This window comes from Macrobrachium rosenbergii, chromosome 48 (genome assembly GCF_040412425.1).
Source record: "Macrobrachium rosenbergii isolate ZJJX-2024 chromosome 48, ASM4041242v1, whole genome shotgun sequence".
NCBI classification, from domain to species: Eukaryota; Metazoa; Arthropoda; class Malacostraca; order Decapoda; family Palaemonidae; genus Macrobrachium; species Macrobrachium rosenbergii.
This window is the reverse complement of record NC_089788.1, coordinates 61,472,048-61,492,047: the sequence shown is the minus strand read 5'-3', so window position 1 is coordinate 61,492,047 and position 20,000 is coordinate 61,472,048. Positions and strand designations below refer to the sequence as shown.

General features: G+C 37.5%; 1 protein-coding gene across 2 annotated transcripts in view; it reads right to left on the bottom strand.

The window, feature by feature from the left end:
- The window catches only part of LOC136831453 (facilitated trehalose transporter Tret1-like), a 280,303-nt gene that overhangs the window by 15,411 nt on the left and 244,892 nt on the right, over nucleotides 1-20,000 (bottom strand). For both annotated transcript variants that reach the window (XM_067091927.1, XM_067091928.1), the window contains 3 exons: nucleotides 15,235-15,295; nucleotides 9,622-9,760; nucleotides 183-301 (listed from right to left, as the gene is read on the bottom strand). The gene's annotated coding sequence lies outside the window, so the exon portion shown is untranslated. The remainder of the gene's footprint in view (nucleotides 1-182; nucleotides 302-9,621; nucleotides 9,761-15,234; nucleotides 15,296-20,000) is intronic.

Below are 20,000 nucleotides of genomic sequence, written 5' to 3'. Positions count from 1 at the left end.
ATTGCATCAGCGGAGAGGGTGGCTACTGGAAATCATGGATGCATCTCATTGCAGATTTAAGTGGTTCTTATCAATCTGACAATGGCAGTGAGTCATACAAGTGCAGAATATGTGGACATTACATTCATACACACGCACATACGCACAAGCACACACACACACATAATATGATATAGGCCTACCTCTACAAATGTGATGAGGAAGCTTTCCCACTACAACGTTTCATCCTAGATTCGTTTGTTACAGGATGAATGCAACCATGACTATTGCCTTGTTTTTCCTCTTGAGTCATCCACTATTACTGAAAAAAAGTGGAAAAAGGCTCACTGTTATATGTATGTATATATATATATATATATATATATATATATATATATATATATATATATATATATATATATATATATATATATAAATATATATATATATATATATATATATATATATATATATATATATATATATATATAAAATCCTTCTAAACCAATCTATCGTTCTATTTTCAGGAAGTTTAAGGAAAGTGTTCTACCTTCAAACTGCGTCTCTCCAGACGAAAGAGAATGAATCATTAGAATGCGACTGAACATACTTACTGTAATTCCATTATGACTGTTGAACACTGGACTAAACAAGTAAAAAATGCGCCGAAATTTCTTCGGCACAATAGAGTTTTCTGTATAGCATATAATGCCGTATGAAACTCTCAGCCACGGCCCATAAAACTCTCAGCCGCGGCCCATGAAACTTGCAGCCACGGCCTGGTGCTGGCCTGTGTTGTAGGCACCTATAGCGATGTCAAACGCACGATCATGGCTAATTTTAAACTTAAATTAAATAAAAACTACTGAGGCTAGAGGGCTGCAATTTGTATGTTTAATGATTGGCGGGTGGATGATCAATATACCAATTTGCAGCCCTCTAGCCTCAGAAGTTTTTAAGATCTGAGGACGGACAGAAAAAGTGCGAACGGACAGACAAAGCCATCTCAATAGTTTCTTTTACAGAAAACTAAAAATGAGAATGTACTTACAAGAAGAAGAAACTTTCAACATTAACAAGAGGATATGCTCGTTACAAAGAGAAATGAATAAAAAGTCACAACGAAAATATCAAAATTATTTAAAGAATATAAAATGAAACAGCGAGTCGTAAAATGACTAAACCTTTGTTTAAAAAATTAAAAAAGACAAACCACGAAGCAGAATGAAGAGCCGCATTCTTCCAGAATGGCACAAGACAATGTAAGGAACCATGTGAAAAATCAAATGGTCCTTTGGGCTTCCTCGAATGGTAACTACCGGAAGTAATTGGTTTTCCCCTGTCGCTTCTGACTCCATTGACTGAAGGATGATTAGGGGGGAACAGAGACATCTATGAGTGCATTCAATGAACGGGTAATGGATCTGGATACAAAAGAGATATGGCAATGAGCGGCTGGTTTTCTATACCTGAAGGTCTACTCTGAGTACGTGAATACACAGCAAGAGGGCCAGAGATGGGGAAACACATCCTACCTGCGGACCTCGAATTCTAATCTGCCTTGTCTTTCTGAAAATGAGAGAGAGAGAGAGAGAGAGAGAGAGAGAGAGAGAGAGAGAGAGAGAGAGAGAGAGAGAGAGAATGTTCTGCCTGTGGACAGCTAATTCTTATCTACTTCATTTTTATGAAAATTAGAAAGAGAAAAATGTCCTACCTGCGAAATCTAGTCTCAAAAATAATAGAGAGAGAGAGAGAGAGAGAGAGAGAGAGAGAGAGAGAGAGAGAGAGAGAGAGAGAGAGAGAGAGAGAGCTACTAAGTCTCATCTGGAGACAATAAAATCTTGTTTTTTTTTATTGTTCACAAGAGGGAGCGAGAGGTATAAAAAGACAGAGAAAATCGTGGATTTTATCGAGCGGCAATAAATTTTAATTAGCCTACCGTCTTCTCTATGGGGGTTAGGGAAAGAGGCGAATACAGAAAAAATAAAATGTAAATGTTTCTGTCTATCTATCACTCTTCCGTTTTCTTTGAATTTTATATATGACCCTGTAGTTGCCACGAGGAGCTAATGAAATTTCTAGTAAAGCAATAAAAAAAACTCACAACCTAAAAATTGCCTGAAAACAAATGCCATACGTATACTCAACTTTTTTGTTTATTAGACTACTGGCGTTTCTTTGCGTTAAAACAACAATTGTTACATAAATAATTTCATTACTATTTCAAGAACATCACATATTTTGATTGCTCAATTTCAAGAATATTAGACAAGTTGAATCTTACCAGTCTGTACGTTGAAAGTGATCCGAAACTTTTGACAGTAAATCATCATCTAACAATAAAAATAATCAGCAGAAAAAGCCCGTATTTCTAAATTTACTTATATCTACTGCTCTCATGATCTGTGGTAAGGTATAAGACACATTCACCGGAATATTTAAGACTTAATTTCTGAAAACAGGTTATCTGGTAGAATCATGAATACTACCTCCAGTCATCTTTCTGTCAACCTATACCTTTGTTTTTGTGGCTGACAAGAATTTGCGGTTAGTAAACATCAGAGTCTAAAGGAAACTGGATTACCATAATATATTTTGTAGATTGCTTTGCTGTGTTAAGATCCTAATTATGTTTAGTATATAAAGAATTTATTAGTGTATAAGAAATGAAAATACAAGTCATTAACAGCTTTATTATTATTGTCTGCTTTTGATACGGAGACCACCGTAATGCCAATAATAATATCAGGGACTCTGAACATCAACTGGGTATTCAATGTGCGTATCATCGAAAGCCGAACCATATTTAGTTCAAAATACTGTATTAGACTTTGAGATGAGTCTGAGCTATACCTGCATTGCCGCACGAGCAAAGGGACCGTATGAAAACCAGTAACAGCAATGTTGTTGCCGTACAAAAGAGCCGGAGAAAACATAATCAATCAGCCTCTGTATGAGAAACGCGTAGCGATGCAAATAGGAGATAACCCTCCCCAACTACCATAAAATAGGCAGGTAGAGAAAATGTAAATGGCTCCATCCCATTCTCTTTTAATTCGGACCTCCTTCCTTCCTTCTTTCCTTCCTACATCTTTCTCCCTCAACATCAGCAAACCTGCAATGGGGTTTTATGAAACAGCTAGAATACAGTCGTTAGGTTAGGTATACCTTAGTTTAACCAGACCACTGAGCTGATTAACAGCTCTCCTACGGCTGGCCCGAAGGATTAGACTTATTTTACGTGGCTAAGACCATTTGGTTACCTAGCAACGGGACATACAGCTTATTGTGGAATCCGAACCACATTATACCGAGAAATGAATTTCTATCACCAGAAATTAATTCCTCTAATTCTTCATTGGCAGGCCGGAGACTCGAACTCGGGCCTAGCAGAATGCTAGCCGACAACTCTACCGACTCGTCCAACGAGGAACCACAGAATACAGTCGTTAGGCTACTGTCTGTCAGTTGCTGACATTTCAGTATGTTCTTCCAAACGATTTCCATAAATATGTCTGTTTCTTGTCACGATCAAAGCATGATAACTATATAGACATGGAATCGTAGATAGAAATGAGATTAGACAAAATCTACTTGATGAATTGGATGACAATAAAACAAGTAACGGTACGAAATGAAAGATTAAAATCATTATTTCTACTTCCCTCGTTGGTCATCATGTTTTTCAGCGACCTGTTGAGATCTCATCCCGAAAAATACTTACTTACTCTAAACGTGATAGGCGTTGATACTAATTAGAATTCATGCCTATGGCGGTATTTGGCATCTTCTACATTGCATCTAGAGAGACAATGAAAATAATTACAGTAATTTAGCCTGTTTCTATATCCCTTGCCTGGGATGGAGGCATTTCCTTTCCTCCTTCGAATCCGGTCCCTTTCCGTTATGTTGTTTCGTAGGGGAAACCTACAATCCACTGTTTTTTGTTATTTAGTTTATTTTACAAGGACTGCCTTTGTTTTTTATGAGATGTTTTGTGTTATAATTATCTATATTTCAAACTACTGCAGCTGCAGCACTCCACGGCATGTCCCATAGGGATAAAACAAAATCCATGATGATGAAGGCAAACTTCAGACATGATCAGAAATTCATCCATATGTTTACCTGCTCTGTACCTTCGGCGGAGGTTTTTATGATTTTCTTAGCACACTTATATTTCAACAGACAACTATTGCTGCCATCCTCAGAGTCTAAGCCTTCTAAGCTGGGGAATTCTCTCGCTCTCTCTCTATTTATCTTGCAGTATTCTTCGTGTCTTTGTATGTGTTGCATGAAAATGATCCTCTTGCTATGTTACATTGTTCTTTGTCCTTGAATATGTACAGTATATCTATATTTTTTCTCACAATATTTTAGTCTTTGACTGCGTATATCGTAAGTGCATTGTAATATTCCCCTCCCCCCTCTCTGTCTGTCTCTGCCTGTCTGTCTGTCTGTCTGTCTGTCTCTCTCTCTCTCTCTCTCTCTCTCCAAGACCACAACAGCTACTTCTCTGTCCCTCAGCCGGTTTTCATACGCGCTGAAAGATCCTTAGATGGTTATCGGGAAAACATAAGAGTTAAATCATCCTCAAATGATACGTTGCTTGAAGAAACGAACGACCGACGGAGCAGGTAAAGGCACCTCGTCTCGTGCAGTCGTGATAAGATTTTTGTAAAGGAAATTTTCACGTGATAATAGTCAATAAAGTAAAGCCATCCCACGCTGTCCGTTTGGTGCAAAAGTGCACATGGCACGTGACCCGTGCGCAAATTCCTGAGATGTATGCTAGTAATGCTAAAGCCCCGGTTCTTTGCCATGCCCTTAGGTTAGGATAGATTAAGCATATACCATTGGTAATTTGGGTGTGGGAAACATACGATGAGATTATTTTCAAGAAAATTCTATGGTTAGTTTTAAAGATATAGCGTCCCGCTTTTTTCAGGGAACGGTCTCGGTACTCGGTTACATCTCGGGAAAATGCGGCCCGTGCACGCAAATACAGAAATGCCTATTTTTTTTTTTTTTTATCGCCATAACGCTTTTCGCCCCTAGCAGGGCCTAACGCTCAGTGTTAACGTTCCGCTTTCAAGCAACCCTTTTAGGAATTTGATGGCTAGCCCCATGACCCTCCCTCGGATGTTCCGAGGGATTGTGCCGACGGTGACTGGCATTTCCTAATGATCACCCACCCAAGTACAGACCAAAAGCAAAATTTCTTGACTTCATTAATCAAAGGACCACTAGTGTATCGGGAAAGTCGTTGAGAGGGTTTTTATAGAACTTAGAAAAATAGCTCAGGACAAGAAGAGCTGAGTGTTAGTGGCAAACTAGAGTATCAACCAACAACTTCCGAGATTTCTGGCCTCCAAAAACACAACTACAATATCATACATCTTTTATTGTGTATACAGTCAAAATGACAGTAATGCTCCTTTCTCCATTTTTGGGTGTTTTCCCCTCTCACAAAAGCATTCTGAATATATCTGCATAATATTCAGTTATGAAAATACTCCCCTTCACAATGTAAAGTCTAGACGTGGACCCGTTATTTACCAAGGTACAGATGAAAGACGAAGTGGCCACTTTGTCAGACCACCATTTGCTGACTATCTCCAGCTCGGTATAAAAAAAAACTTGAAACTCGTAAACTATACATTTCCAATAATGTCTTTTCATCCAGAAATTCGGGTGTAACATAAGCCGGCCACTTAACCCTGTTCTAAAAAATCTATGTATGGAGTATTTTGAAATAAGATAATAAAACCCCTTATAGCCTACAGGTATGGTCTGGACGAGGTATGTAGATACCATATGGACATTTTTTAATCCGATGTGAGTTAGATTTAATTTTTTCATATAAATTAAATATCGTTATACCGGGCATGAAATCTGAAACAGAATGGGAAAAGGACAACAGAATTCCTTTCTCGGATTCACTAACAATTAGAGAAATCACAAACTACAAGTTTTCATTATAAAGAAAACCCACTTCCTCGATATCTTACATCCATTCTTTTAGTTATCATATCCCAGTAGTGGCTGGACTAGCAGCAAGTTATTTTTTCGCGCCCTAAGTATTTGTTCCTCTGTATGAGTGGATTAGGAAATACCAGGAGAGTCATTGAAAATGTCGTTTTTAAAGCAAATCAGGTTTCCTGTCGCCCCCCTAATGAGACCAAAATAAACATACAACAATAAAAATAAAAAACACTCCATACATGGAGGGCATCAAGGAGATTAGTGAAATTTTCTGGAGACCATGTTCTCCTCCTGCTCTCTGCTGCTCAAATATGTTAGTATCTTCGGTTACTGGTGTTTACGGGCAAAAGGAATACGCCCAATTATATTGGAGTATACGTGATAATTGCATGGCATGAAAACACCAAACAGTCACCAGCCATCTGTCGGAGTCCACCAACTGACTGGGCTTGGGCTTCTTTCAAACAAAATAATTTCTGTACAGTATAAGAACACATAACCTGGACCCGCTCCTTTAGACTCATATGACTCTTAACTGCATTCGCGGCAAACATCAAAGAATCTTGTGTTATTTCTGAATATGTTATCAAACAGGTCCCCTTCTCTTGGAGATGCCTTGGGCCTGGTAAAGTCCTACCCAGGACCTACGTGCGATAAATGAGTAAGAAAACAGCTAATTCGAAAGCTGGAAGGAAATTCATTTGAAACCTGTCGTTTCAGATTCATGCAATTTGAACGACAGGTGATATTGGAATATGGTCCCTCTGTTTGAAATCAACCCTCACTCGATTCGCATATTACTGTATCAGTCAATTCAAGGTACAAGTGCTTTACCACTGCACATCTGACATAGGACAGCAAAGCAGGAGCGACACTGAAATGCAGTCTTGGCAGTCAAAAAAGACATAAGGTTGAACAACGCCAAGAAATATTTCTAAAATTTACAGGGTGTGAAATAATCCCAACATGTCTGTTTAAAATTTGAGTATAAGATTTAATACTGAATAAACATTATGTCTAGTTAAGTATTCTAGCTTCACTTGTGACTTTAACAAAGTTATATTATCTTTCAAAAAGTCGAAAAGGATCCGACTCATTTTTTCCATGGCTTGACTCCGAGCTAATGCTGAGACTAAAACAATCTTGAAATATATCTAAATTTGACTCATTACTCTAACATATCTATCTTCAGTTCTGCAATTTCATTTTATATTGTCTTTTTGTCATCAGTTTTTTCCTAATCTCCTGTTATTTCTCGTTATTACATACAGAGGAGAGGGATCTTTCCCATAGGATCTCACCTCTTTAAAGTGAGCGCTAAAGGTCGATCCTATTACAGTACGTCCCAACGTTTACTGATCATGTCGGAAAAAGAAAAGGTCTGGAGACACCGGCAGCATCAAATTCCTGGATCTGCCTCCTGGGAGACGTGCCAATGACGATGCAGTGCGACATTTAACTTGCCAATCAAGTTGAAAGGTTCGCCCGAAGCCTTCAGAGCCACGTCAACTCACCAACTCAAATATTTAGGAATTTCTCCGACTCCGCGCGAGGAGCTCGGAGGCTTTTTATTTATATTATTATTTTTTTTCTTTTGGAAGCTTATGGGGGCGGGTGAGGATCATAAATGGGAACTCTAGGGAAAAGTAAGTAAATAAAAGACGAGAGGATAAAAGTTGAATCAATGGTGGGGTGTATATATATTATATATATATATATATATATATATATATATATATATATATATATATATATATATATATATATATATATATATATACTATATATATATATATATATACATACTGTATATATATGTGTGTATGTATATGTATGTATGTATGTATGTATATACAGTAATGTGTTCTTTCATGCCCAGTAGTTTTGATTAAAATACTTTCTCTCCAATTTTAATTACGATCGAGTTTCATCCATGTTACCGATGCACAATAATTTACAGTACTGTATAGTCATTAGTAGCTTGAACATTGTTTTCTCAGCTTCAGTTACAACTTGCAGCCTAAATTTAGCAGTATATTTTCTTGAGGATCTTTTATCCATACCGGATAAGGGTATAATGTAAGAATATATCTGTCCTATTCTACTTAACGTCATTTGTGCTGTAACCTAAGGTAATTGTTTATTACTGTATGATGGTTGAAATACCAGGTAAACGGCTGTTGTTATCCGATTCGGTTATAGGCAAAACAATAGTTTCTCGGTCAGTTGTTTATGGATGTACGCATTTACGCAAGAGTATAACGTTACTAACAATACTTTTATCGTTCTCTTTTACTTTTTTAACTAGGAGATTTGGTCTCTCTCACTGCCTGATTACGCTGCTGCCTGCGCCCGCACAAAATTTAAAAAGGTGAATTATTGTAACTCGAGCGTTACCTGAGTATTTTAATAGTTTTATCACGAAAAGTGCGTTTAGTCATGAAAATGAAATGAAAATACAGTAATCAGTGAATATTTCTCAGTGAAAAATACCACGAATGGGCGAATTTTCCGCAAATAATTGGTAGATATGTTCTACAGTGAAATCCATGAATACATGAGTCCGCAAATCGTGAGAACGCAAATACTTGTTTACTATATATATATATATATATATATATATATATATATATATATATATATATATATATATATATATATATATATATACTACTCCTGTTCCGTGGAGGAAGTGGCTCAGGAAGGCATAAACTACCCTCGCTGTTTACGGCAAGCTTTTTGGGGTGAAATTGCACACCCAGCCCAAGCCCTACCTTACGGATATATAGAGGGCTTATGGGCCGACGACGGTACCGCTCGTCACTCAACGAAGTACTGCCCAGACCAACATTCTTAAATTTCAACCCTGATTATCTCCCGCGAGGAATGTGTCATTTATCTCATTTGTGAATGTACGTTTTAAAGCTTTTTCATTTTCCCTAGCTATATGCTAGGCTGAATGACATATTTCATTATCCATATGTGGACATTGTTTGTATGTAGTGTGTGTGTGTATATATATATATATATATATATATATATATATATATATATATATATATATATATATATATATATATATAGTATGCAGTTGTGTATTTGCATATAAGTTGTCGGTACAGGAGCCTTTTTGTGCATTTAACTCAGTTGCATGTTAACCACACAGACAAGGATGATTCCTTTGTGATTTTTAGCAAGCGAAATCTGGAAACCCTTTCAAAGACCTACAATGTGATTGTAATCAGAGGCTGCTCAAAACCATTTGTGAAGTTATGAGATTAAAAGGAAACTCAGATGCTCGTATAATGAAATCATTGTGAGTAGTGGAAGAATTAAGTGTATATGATTACCAAATGAAAGAGTAATGATACAATGAAGGCGCCATGGGAAACAAAAGTGCGAACACATGAATGCACTATTGAACAAATTCCTTCTCATGCAAGTTACAAACTAGATGTGTGGTCTAAGGAGGTGAAGGTTGAAAATACTAGAAATCAAAAGACGCGTGGGGTTCTGACAAAGGACCATACTGGTGTGAAGAAGTGGATTCAGGTGATTCGAGGTAGTCTGTTATTGTAGATTGTACAGATGTTCAACTGCGGTATTGTAGGGACACCAAGGAAAGAAACACGCGTGAAAGTTCACCGTTCACCATACCTTTAAACGAAAGTAAGTCTGAAGAGGTAAAACCGCAGTACATTTAACAATCCTTTAGTTGATGGTTTGGTGATACGGAAATTGAAGTGTTTCCCTCAGAGAATTCCTGCGCAGCCACACTTTATGGGACGACCTTCAGCTAGAAAAAAATAAATCAGATTATTAGTAAAAGATCAAAGAACGTACCGCAATATTTATGTTATGAAAAGTATTTTCCAATCCTCTTCGTGAAGTGTTAAAATATAGAGAAACAATATGTTCTATGACTGACCTACACACATTTCTTTTTTACTATAATTTCTAGGAAATGTATAAATATCACTGAGAATGTTTCGCGTGTAGAATTTACTGTCTACTTTAACTGTATAGGGAATACTGTTGTAATATTATCCACATCCTATAAGATTCAATGGGAATTAAGACATTTTTTATTCATCGTAAGCCTATCAGTCAAGAACAGTTATTCAGCTGAAATCTAGTTATACCTCTTTTCTATCTTGAATATTTAAGTCTGAACCTTTTATCCAACTCGAATTCTTAGGTCGAAACTTTTTATCCAACTCAAATACTTGAGCTAAAATTTGTTATTTAACTCGAATTCTTGGGTCGAAACTTCCTAAACACCTCAAATACTTCAGCTAAAACCTTTTATTACACTCGAATTCGTAGGTCGCAGTTTATCAACTGAAATGCTTAAGCTAAACTCTTTTATCAAAGTCAGATTCTTAGTCGAAGCTTTTTATCCAAGTCAAATACTTGAGCTAACATCTTTAATCCAGCTTAAATTCTTAGGTCGCAACTTTTTATCCAGCTCAAATACTTGAGCTAAAATATTTTATCCAACTCAATTTCTGAAGGCGAGAACTGTAGGTAACCTTAAATTTTTGAGTTAAAACCTGTTGCTAAAATGAGAGAGGCGGACGGAAGATCGTCAATCTACAAAGGTCATGGAATTCTGATGATGGGTCTTAATGCTTTTCTATTACCTTAGATACCGGAACAAGAATTTCGATGACTTTAGCTTCTAACGAGGAAGCCAATCCTAAGTTCTTACAACTATATGAAGTAAATAGTATCCTTATCTCAAAACTTTGTGATGTGAACAACATCTATATTATAATGATAACGAGGTACATAATTTCAAGTCTTGCATCTTCATGAGGTAAACAAAACTAGCGTCTTGCTTCTTAAATCTCAATAAAGTAAACAATCTTTAAATTACACAGCCCCAAGATTTCAAGCAAGTTGTCCCAAAAACTAAACAAGTAAAAAATGCGCGTAAGTTTCTTCGGCGCAATCGAGTTTTCTGTACAACCGCTACAGCGTATAATGAAGGCCACCCAAAAATAGATCTCTCTTTCCGTGTTCTCGGTATAATGCTGTATGAGCCGCTGCCCATGAAACTTTAACCACTGCCCGGTCGTGGGTACTCGTGGCCTATCCTATATCGTTGCCAGAAGCACGATTATGGCTAACTTGAACCTTAAATAAAATAAAAACTCCTGAGACTACAGGGCTCAATTTGGTATCTTTGATGATTTGACGGTGGATGATCAACATAGCAATTTGCAGCCCTCTAGCCTCAGTAGTTTTTAAGATTGAGGGCGGACAGAAAAAGCAGGGACAGAAAAAGTGCGGACGGACAGACAAAGCCGGCACAATAGTTTCCTTTTGCAGAAAACTAAAATACGGGAAAACTTCGAAACATTCAAGAAGATATCAAACACCTTTTCAAAAACAGTTCTGAACAGCGAAAAAGGCTATTCACGGAAACAGAAAACTGTAACTGACAAATAAATGGGTCCGGCTGGATGGGAGAGCCCCAAATATTTCCGAGGTGGGATAATGATGATGATGATGACTGAAGAATACATAGGATTTTTATTCTTGGAAGTCAAAGGAAATGTTGCAGGTGTCGCCTGTGTTGCCTAAAGGAAATACTTATGTCATCTCGACGATAACTATGACTTTGTGGAGTTTCCTCAAGACTTGATCACTTTCTTTAGGGAAGTTGCATGTGCTGTCAACCAATAACGGTGAATGCATACAACTGTATACATCAATATATGTAGAACAAATGTTTATGCATTAAAATGTATGAAAACATATAAACACACAAAGGTGCCCACATACATCTTAATACTTTGTCAATGTGAATATGTATGTATTTGTACGTATTCATTTACAAATGCAAATGGTTGCAAACAAACATATATCTTACATAATACTGTAGATGTATACCAGTGTTGTAGTCGAGTCCGCAGCTTCCAAAGGACAAGAGCGAGTCCAAGTCCGACTTTATGATTCATTGTCTAATTGCTACAGTCAATCACTCTGTCAATCAATTAAAGAACCAGTAAGGCAAAAAGATTTAAACCTATTACTCAGATGGATGCCTTCACTGAAATTTATTTTTTGGGAGTGCTTAAATGACCTTAGCTTTGTACGCGCGTCAGTCTTCACCCTAACAGACAAAAGGGCACTTGTAATGTAATTCAGTGTAGATTACTGATAAGTGAAAGTACGTGAAATGAGGAGCTGGACAGGTGTCCCATCATCTTATCTTGTATGATTGTTCTAAAGCCAAAGCAAACTTCTGATTTCACCTTCATAACTTGAAATTATTTCAGCAGCTTATACTGATATAATGAATAAATATAATATAAAGCCGAGGGCAAAAGGTGGGCTTAAGTTTTCATATGCCATAAAACTTTGTTAGATCTAAATATGTAATTAACTCCTTGTTTGTTATGCATTGTAATTTTAGGTACACTATGCAAATTAATGGTATTTATAAATTCATAAAAATGTGCAGTGATTTATTTTAGATTCTATTAAGCACATTGCAGATGTGTTGAACAGATAGACACTTCCTCAAATAGAAAGTACTAAAACACCCGTCTGTGTTTAGTGTAATGGATTCCAATAAAATTTTTACCATGTAAAATTCACGTCCTCCAAAGAGATTTAATAAAAATACCGTATACAATATATGTTTTATCTCCATGTAGCAGACAGAGACAAGCTGTCACAAATGAAAACCTTTCACAGTTGTCCTGACATAGGCATTAAATTGTTTCAATTAACATGCACGTATGTCTAAAATACATACATATTTAGCGGCCCCAAGCCTACTTCGGCCCATGCAACCAAGGCCAGGAGGCATGAAACCGAGTACATATAGGACATGGTGTTCCGAGGAGAACCCGATTTCGTGACCTGCTTCGAGGTCGAGACCGCCCTTGAGACCTCCCATACTTACAGTATGTGTATGTGTGGAAATAATTATATAAATGAAAATATGCAACACACACTATTACATTAATTCAAAGTTATAGGCGTTGTTACCAACCTCAATAGTCTGAGACTATTGAGGTACCACTCGGCATTGTTACTGGTACTGCTTATTCACTATGAAAATACCACTTTGAAAATACATCACGACAAAAGTTGTTGAATGTTTTGATTAACAAAATAAATCCATCATAGTTTCATGCCATGTTCTATTGCACAAGTTACTTGAAAGGGCAATCAAATGCCTTTATATAACCATGACCAGAAGGAAATAAACGGGAGAGGAATGGAAATGGAAAGACTTAATCACGAAGGAAGCTACAGACCTTTCTATCTCTTAAAGTAAGGAAGGTTATTAGAAAAAAAAAAAAACAGTTGGAAAAAGAAAACGGGAGCAGGAAGTGAACCCAAACGGTTTAAAGGTAGTAGAAGGAGAGAAACAGACCCTGAACTATAGCCTTTCTAGGATTACTATTTGAACGACAGTGAGCCTTAGATTTGCACTGGGAATGCACTTTCCTCCGAGTGATTTAAAAATATCCTTTTTGTCATTTGGTTGCCTTGTATATGTATGGAATGGAATGGCCCAAGGCTTGACCTGAGGCCATTCAGCGCTGAAATGGACACTGATTGTCGAAAGGTTTGAAAGATGTAACAGGAGGAAAACCTCTTTGTTGCACTATGCAACAATTGTTAGGAGAGGGTGGAAAGTAAGATGGAAGAACGAGAATGTGAACAGAGGTATAAAAGGAATGAAAGAGGTTGCAGCATATACAGTAAAAGAGCGGGGTAAGATGATCACCCCTAAATCCAATTGGCGGCAGAGGATTATACTGACATTTGCTACCACTTAATGATGGCTTTATGTACTGATTCTCTCCTGAGTTTTGACGGAAAACGCGAATCCAACGGGAAACTGGAATCATGTAAGTTTTCTATCTTTTCGATTTGGAACTTACTGTCGACGTTAGTAAGTCTCGTTTTCTTTAAAAGGGAGTTACGGCTAAAGAAAATCTTACATTACTAATTGAGAGGATAACTACGAATTAAATGCCCAATGTTAACCATGGAAAAGCTCTTCTAATTTTGTGCGGTATGAATAAATTGCTTTAATAATAACACGATATAGGCAACAGGAAATATTTGTTATTTATTAAAAAAACTAATTCAAGCTTCAGGATATGTAAAAATTTCGTGAGATACAACTATAACCTTTGTAAATACAACAATACGAATGTAAATAGTATGGATTGGCTAGATTTTAGGAATATAAACATGAACTGGTTCGTAAGGGTGCCTGTGCGTGGCATTCTCTATACACAGATGTTGGAAATGTAATACGAAGGCTGCTAAGTAGCCTAAAAGTATTGAAATAAAGATATGGAACTAAAATGGCTTTTGAATATGCATAGCCTATAGTTGAAGAAAAGGACTTCTAACGCAACACGATACAATAACGAATATTAATTAGGATTTAGTAAGTTATGATTTATTCCTAATGACTGAAGAATACAAGGGGCTTAATACAACTTCCAGAGTAAATCTGAGTGGACTACTTGATATGGCTTTGGGTCAGAGGATTTTGGAGTCAAATCATGATACAATTTGCGTGAAGATAAAAACTCCCTCTCAACTCTTACACGACTATCGATAACCAAGGAAGATAAAGAAAAAGGTAGATGTACTGAGGTAAAGCATTTTGTGCATAAAAAAAAAAGTTTTCTACGGGTAAATCAGTACGCCGGTCGGTGTCAGGCAATGCATGATGCCACAGTTATCTTTCGGGGTATGCCTACGACGAGCTCTGCTCATAGTGCGAGCTTGGTATTCGCTAATACTTCCAGATATGATACAGGTGGTAACAGCTGTGTGGAATTTGCATGTCAGTTTGGTTTATGTAACAGAGAGAGAGAGAGAGAGAGAGAGAGAGAGAGAGAGAGAGAGAGAGAGAGAGAGAGAGAGAGAGAGAGAGAGAGAGAGAGAGAGAGAGAGGGTTAGCACGCCGGTACTGAAAACGTCGAAGACGATACAGATGAACCATTAGATGACAATGAAGAATGAAGATAATAACAAATTAGATTTAAGAGAGAAACTATCAGGATAACCAATCGGGCCTTGTAGTTTATAGCTGGCTATATTCTATAAAGTTAGAAACATGGAAAACAGCACAGATCTTACCAGGAGTCCGGGTATGTAGCATTAGATCTTTGTCATCGAAAACAGATAAATAAAAAACAAAAAACGGTTTCCTGTCACACTGCGACGGCTGATCGACAATTTGTTTTTATTAAACATGAAATAATCAATTGTTATACCTACGGGATGCAGTGAAATCCGAATCAAATACAGCTGTGTGTTAGATGTTCTGTGCAGTGAAACCCTGCAAAACAGAAAGAAAATTGTCGTCTCAGAAAGACTGCCTTATTTTTAAAAAACATATCTTCAGCATACTTATATTTCGAGGGTGTCTAGCAATGTTCGTCTGCAGATATACTCTGCGCCTTCTTGCTTGTGTAAGACAACTTTATAGGAGATAAGCCTAACATTTCACTACTTGTAGTTACGAATTATAGACAAGATTCTTGAAAAATATGAAAAGTAGTGAAGTTCTGCTCAGTTACCAAAATCTCGATCCACTATGGATTTTGGTATCCAAGATTTAATGATACAAATGTTTTGCTAGAAAAACAGTTTGTGTAATAAACAAGTGAAAAATGCGCCGAAGTTTCTTCAGCGCAATCGAGTTTTCTTTAAAGCGTATAATCAAGACCACCGAAAATAGATCTATCTTTCGGTGGTCTCGGTATAATGCTGTATGAGTCGTGGCCCATGACTCTTTAACCACAGCCCAGTGGTGGCCTATCCTAAATTGTTGCCAGATGCACGATTATGGCTAACTTTAACCTTAAATAAAATAAAAAAATACTGAGGCTAGAGGGCTGCAATTTGGTATGTTTGATGATTGGAGGGTGGATGATCAATATACCAATTTGCAGCCCTCTAGCCTCAGTAATTTTTAAGATCTGAGGGCGGACGAACAGACAAAGCCGGCACAATAGTTTTCTTTTACAGAAAACTAAAATCCACAATTATATGGTAAACTGTATTATTGTGTAAAAGACAAAAGCAAAGACTTTCGAACACCTGAACGGTGTTCCTCATCAGTGTTTACGTTAAAATACATAGTAATACAGTTTACAATATAACTGTGGATTTTTATTACAAAAATGTTTTATCATTTATAATCTTCAAAAATCATGTTATTGATTTCCACAACCTCGTACTTGACCTTGCTGAATACTATCTGATAGAGGTTATTCTGGCATAATACAGAAGTTTCCGTGGGGAGTTACATACAGTTGTATTTAGAAACTAGTAACTTTGGAGAATAGTAGTATTTACCTAATATAAAAGTATGGGGCTCTCAACAAGGAGCTACTACCTGTAAAAAAAAAGAAAGCTGTAGGAAAAAAGTAAAGAAGCTCTCTGAAACCGAGAGTGAAACTCATATGCTGCATGTTTCTCCTAAACCCACTGAACCCATTCAGTTGTTAATTGCTCGAGTGCCCGTTGGTAGAACAGAAACCGATCGGAAGTAGAAGGGAACAGGAGACGTGGAGAAAAAAGTGAAAAAAATTAGATTCATAGTGCATTAAGAAACCAAATTAGAAAGGACTCACCGGTCAGTAGGGTTTTACAGATAGCTGTCTTCCTTTAGAGGAAAACTTTCATATGAGAGCAACTAGGCTTCTTAGGACCTTGCTGTTATGAAAATCACCGGTTGGTCAAAAAGAAGGATGTTTGATGGGCTAAAGAGAGACAGTGCAGAGGGTCAAAAGGAGTTGAACCATAAAACAGGGAATCGTCAAGGACAAAACAAAGGGAGATTTGTAGGGAGATCAAGCACTGATGAAGGAAGTGCCCCTACAAAAGCCAGCTACTTTATATAGTGAAGCAAATGGACAATTAAAAATTCGAATTTCTTTATCAAGAAAGCTACTTACCCCAGCACAAGCTGCAAGGACCTTGATCTGTTTAAGGGTGGGGCTACAAAGAACACGCCTAGACCTGATTATTATTCCTTAACCTGTTCAACACGTATTAAATGGGCTTGGAGCAAAAGTTCGGTAAATCCAAAAAGAGTTTTGTCTTAGGACCTACGTAGAGCCAAGTCTCTTAATCTGGTTTCTCATTTTCTGACGAAGACCTCGGTTTCTTAACAGGGCCCGCGGTTCCAATTTCTAAAGTACAAAGTGAATCATACTGACAAGAGCTGTTATTATCTTGATCTGAACAACAGGAGTGGTCAAAAAGGGAAGGGGTCTTGGATTAAGGTCTTTTTGCTATATCTCATGACCTGGAAGGGCCAAAGTACCTTGTACAGATTCAAAGATGGCATATTAAGGCTCGGGCAGTATGGAAGAGGGCTATCTTCACTAGCACAAAGACGGGTTGGGTCCCAGCTATCTCCCCACCTGGAAGGTCTAAATTTGAAAACCAGCTTAAATTTAAAGACATTGTCATCATATGCATATATTACTTCAGACAGAAGACGATGTTGAAGAAAATTTCTCACAGGCTTATATACGAATCTGTGAGGCTGGGGTATCAAAGCACAGAGAGAGAGAGAGAGAGAGAGAGAGAGAGAGAGAGAGAGAGAGAGAGAGAGAGAGAGGCTGTTCAGAGCGTTGTCAGAGAGACACACCGAATGAAAATCAAATGTACAAGATGATCTATCTTTCGGTGGTCTTGTTTTAAATCTTGATCTTTAAGGGTGGTGGTGGCCTAGCCTATATCTATCAGACGCACGATTATGGCATAACGTTAACTCAAAAAAAAAGTAAAGATACAATTTGGTATGTTTTTTTGATGGTGGATGATCAACGGAGTTTTCTGAGCATCTGAGGGCGGAATCAACACAAAGCGAAAAACTAAAGATCTGAACTGGTATGTTAATTCAGGTGGTTTTTGTTATGAGGGTATGGTGAGCAGCAAAACAGACGGCCCATTACTTTGACGTAGATTTTGTTTTTCATAAATTCTCAACCACTGTAGATATCAAACAACAGGTGGTGGTTCATTATAATTACCTGATTTGTAATTGTTGAATAACAAATGATAAGGAAAGCCAGACGATCTTACAAATGATTATGACTAACTTTTTGAAACATTAAATAAAATAAAAACTCTAAATGGTTCAAAGTTAGATGGAATAAAAACAAACGCAACAGGTCAGCAAAAATCAAAAAATTTGATGATTGGAGGGTGGATGATCAAATGTCTTCATCTGGTGGACCAACCTTTGCATTCCATCGTCACAAGGAGATTACGTTCGTAAAACCCGCTCGCCGAACGAATAACACCCAGCTGTGGAAACAAAATAGTCTTCACTGTTGATTTTGGTCCTGGAGTTGTGTTCTTACTCACTTTGACTCAAGAGAATAAAAAAGTTCTTCTGTTGATTTAGTTCCAGGAATAATATTCTTATCTGCCTTGACTTCGGAGAATTCTCTTTGTTTTTTTTTTTGAAACTATTAGTTATTTCCTACAAGAAATAAAAGTATCCCAAGGTAGATTTTATTTAGAAGTAATCGTTAGCTGTTTGGATATCATGCGCAGTCAGTGCAAAGGAAATACACCCAGTCAGAATTCATTTCATCGTGTATCATTTTAAAAAGGCTGCAGTTTCATGTCTCCTGTATCGGGATTAGAAAACACATTAGTGAACATATGCAAATTCAATGTTGCACCAGTGAACGAATGACTCCCTCGAATGTTACAGCTCATGGTGTGAAAACGCAACGACCGTCCTATGAGGCTGTGGCAAGAGAGCCAAGAAATATCTATGGAGATTGGTACTTGCCTTAGGATACCCATTTCTTTCTTATAAATGGAACCACCTACCTCAGGGGCACGATTTATTAGCACGGATAAAAGGTCGAACCAAAATATTGGCAGCCAGATACTCAAAGACGCCAGAATGTTTGTTTGTCCGACTCTGACCGAGTTTCTTTTTTCTGTTTTCAACCATTTGCCTTCGGAGCTAATGACCGATAATCTGCTTTTCTTGTCTCTTGAGTATTCTGCACACTACATTTTCCCCTTTGACTTACACGGGAACGTTTAAAATGGTAGATTCACTGAGTGTCTTGTTAATGACAAACAATCTGCTTCATCCTTTGTCGTAGGCAGGTATTCTTGAGCAGGTTTTCTAAAGGACTTGTCTCTGAATCATTACAAAATTTTCAGTTCTCAGAGGGGCTCTCAGAATGAATTATTTTAGTGCTTAAGCAAACTGTCCGATAACCGTAGTGTGTAAGGATGCAAGATATGAGTTCACGAGTGAACACTGAATTACATACTTATCCTTTCTTTTTCTTGTCATTGAAGTGAAGAGTGTGACAATAACAACAGTTTCATGTAAAACGATTTAGTCTCTTCTCTCTTGGAATGAAATATAAAATCGAGGCCAAAGGCAAAGCACTGGGACTTATGAGGTCATCTAGCGCTGAAAGGGAAATTGACAGTAAGAGGGTTTGAAAGGTGTAATAGGAGGAAAACCTCGAGGTTACAATATGAAACAATTATCAGGAGAGGGTGGAAAGTAAAAAAAAAAAAAAATATGAACAGAGTTACAGGAAAAGGAATGAAAGGGGTTACAGGTAGGGGCCGAAGGGATGCTGCAAAGAACCTTGAGTAATGCACAGTGCACCGCGTCAAGAGCACTGACAGCACTACCCCCTACGGGGATCTCTCCTGCTCCTGGATATGCGTACAAACGTACACAATTTACAGAGCTTCAAGCAAAGGACAAAATGAGATTGCCTTGTATTGCACTTCCCTCAGAACAACCCTGGGCAAGGTGTACAACCTATTAGCCTCCTTTGCTATGATGCAGCCCCTCTGCCTTAAGCAAGGCTAAGGAACCTCCCCAGAATAGAAAAGACCAGTTATGGACACTTGGGAGGAACTGCATTGGCCTCATTCTTTAAGTGTTCTGGTTCATTTTACCGCTGAAGGAGATGTGCTATATTTGTTGGTGGGGACAATACAACCATTTGATCCAACATAAACGTTTATGTGGC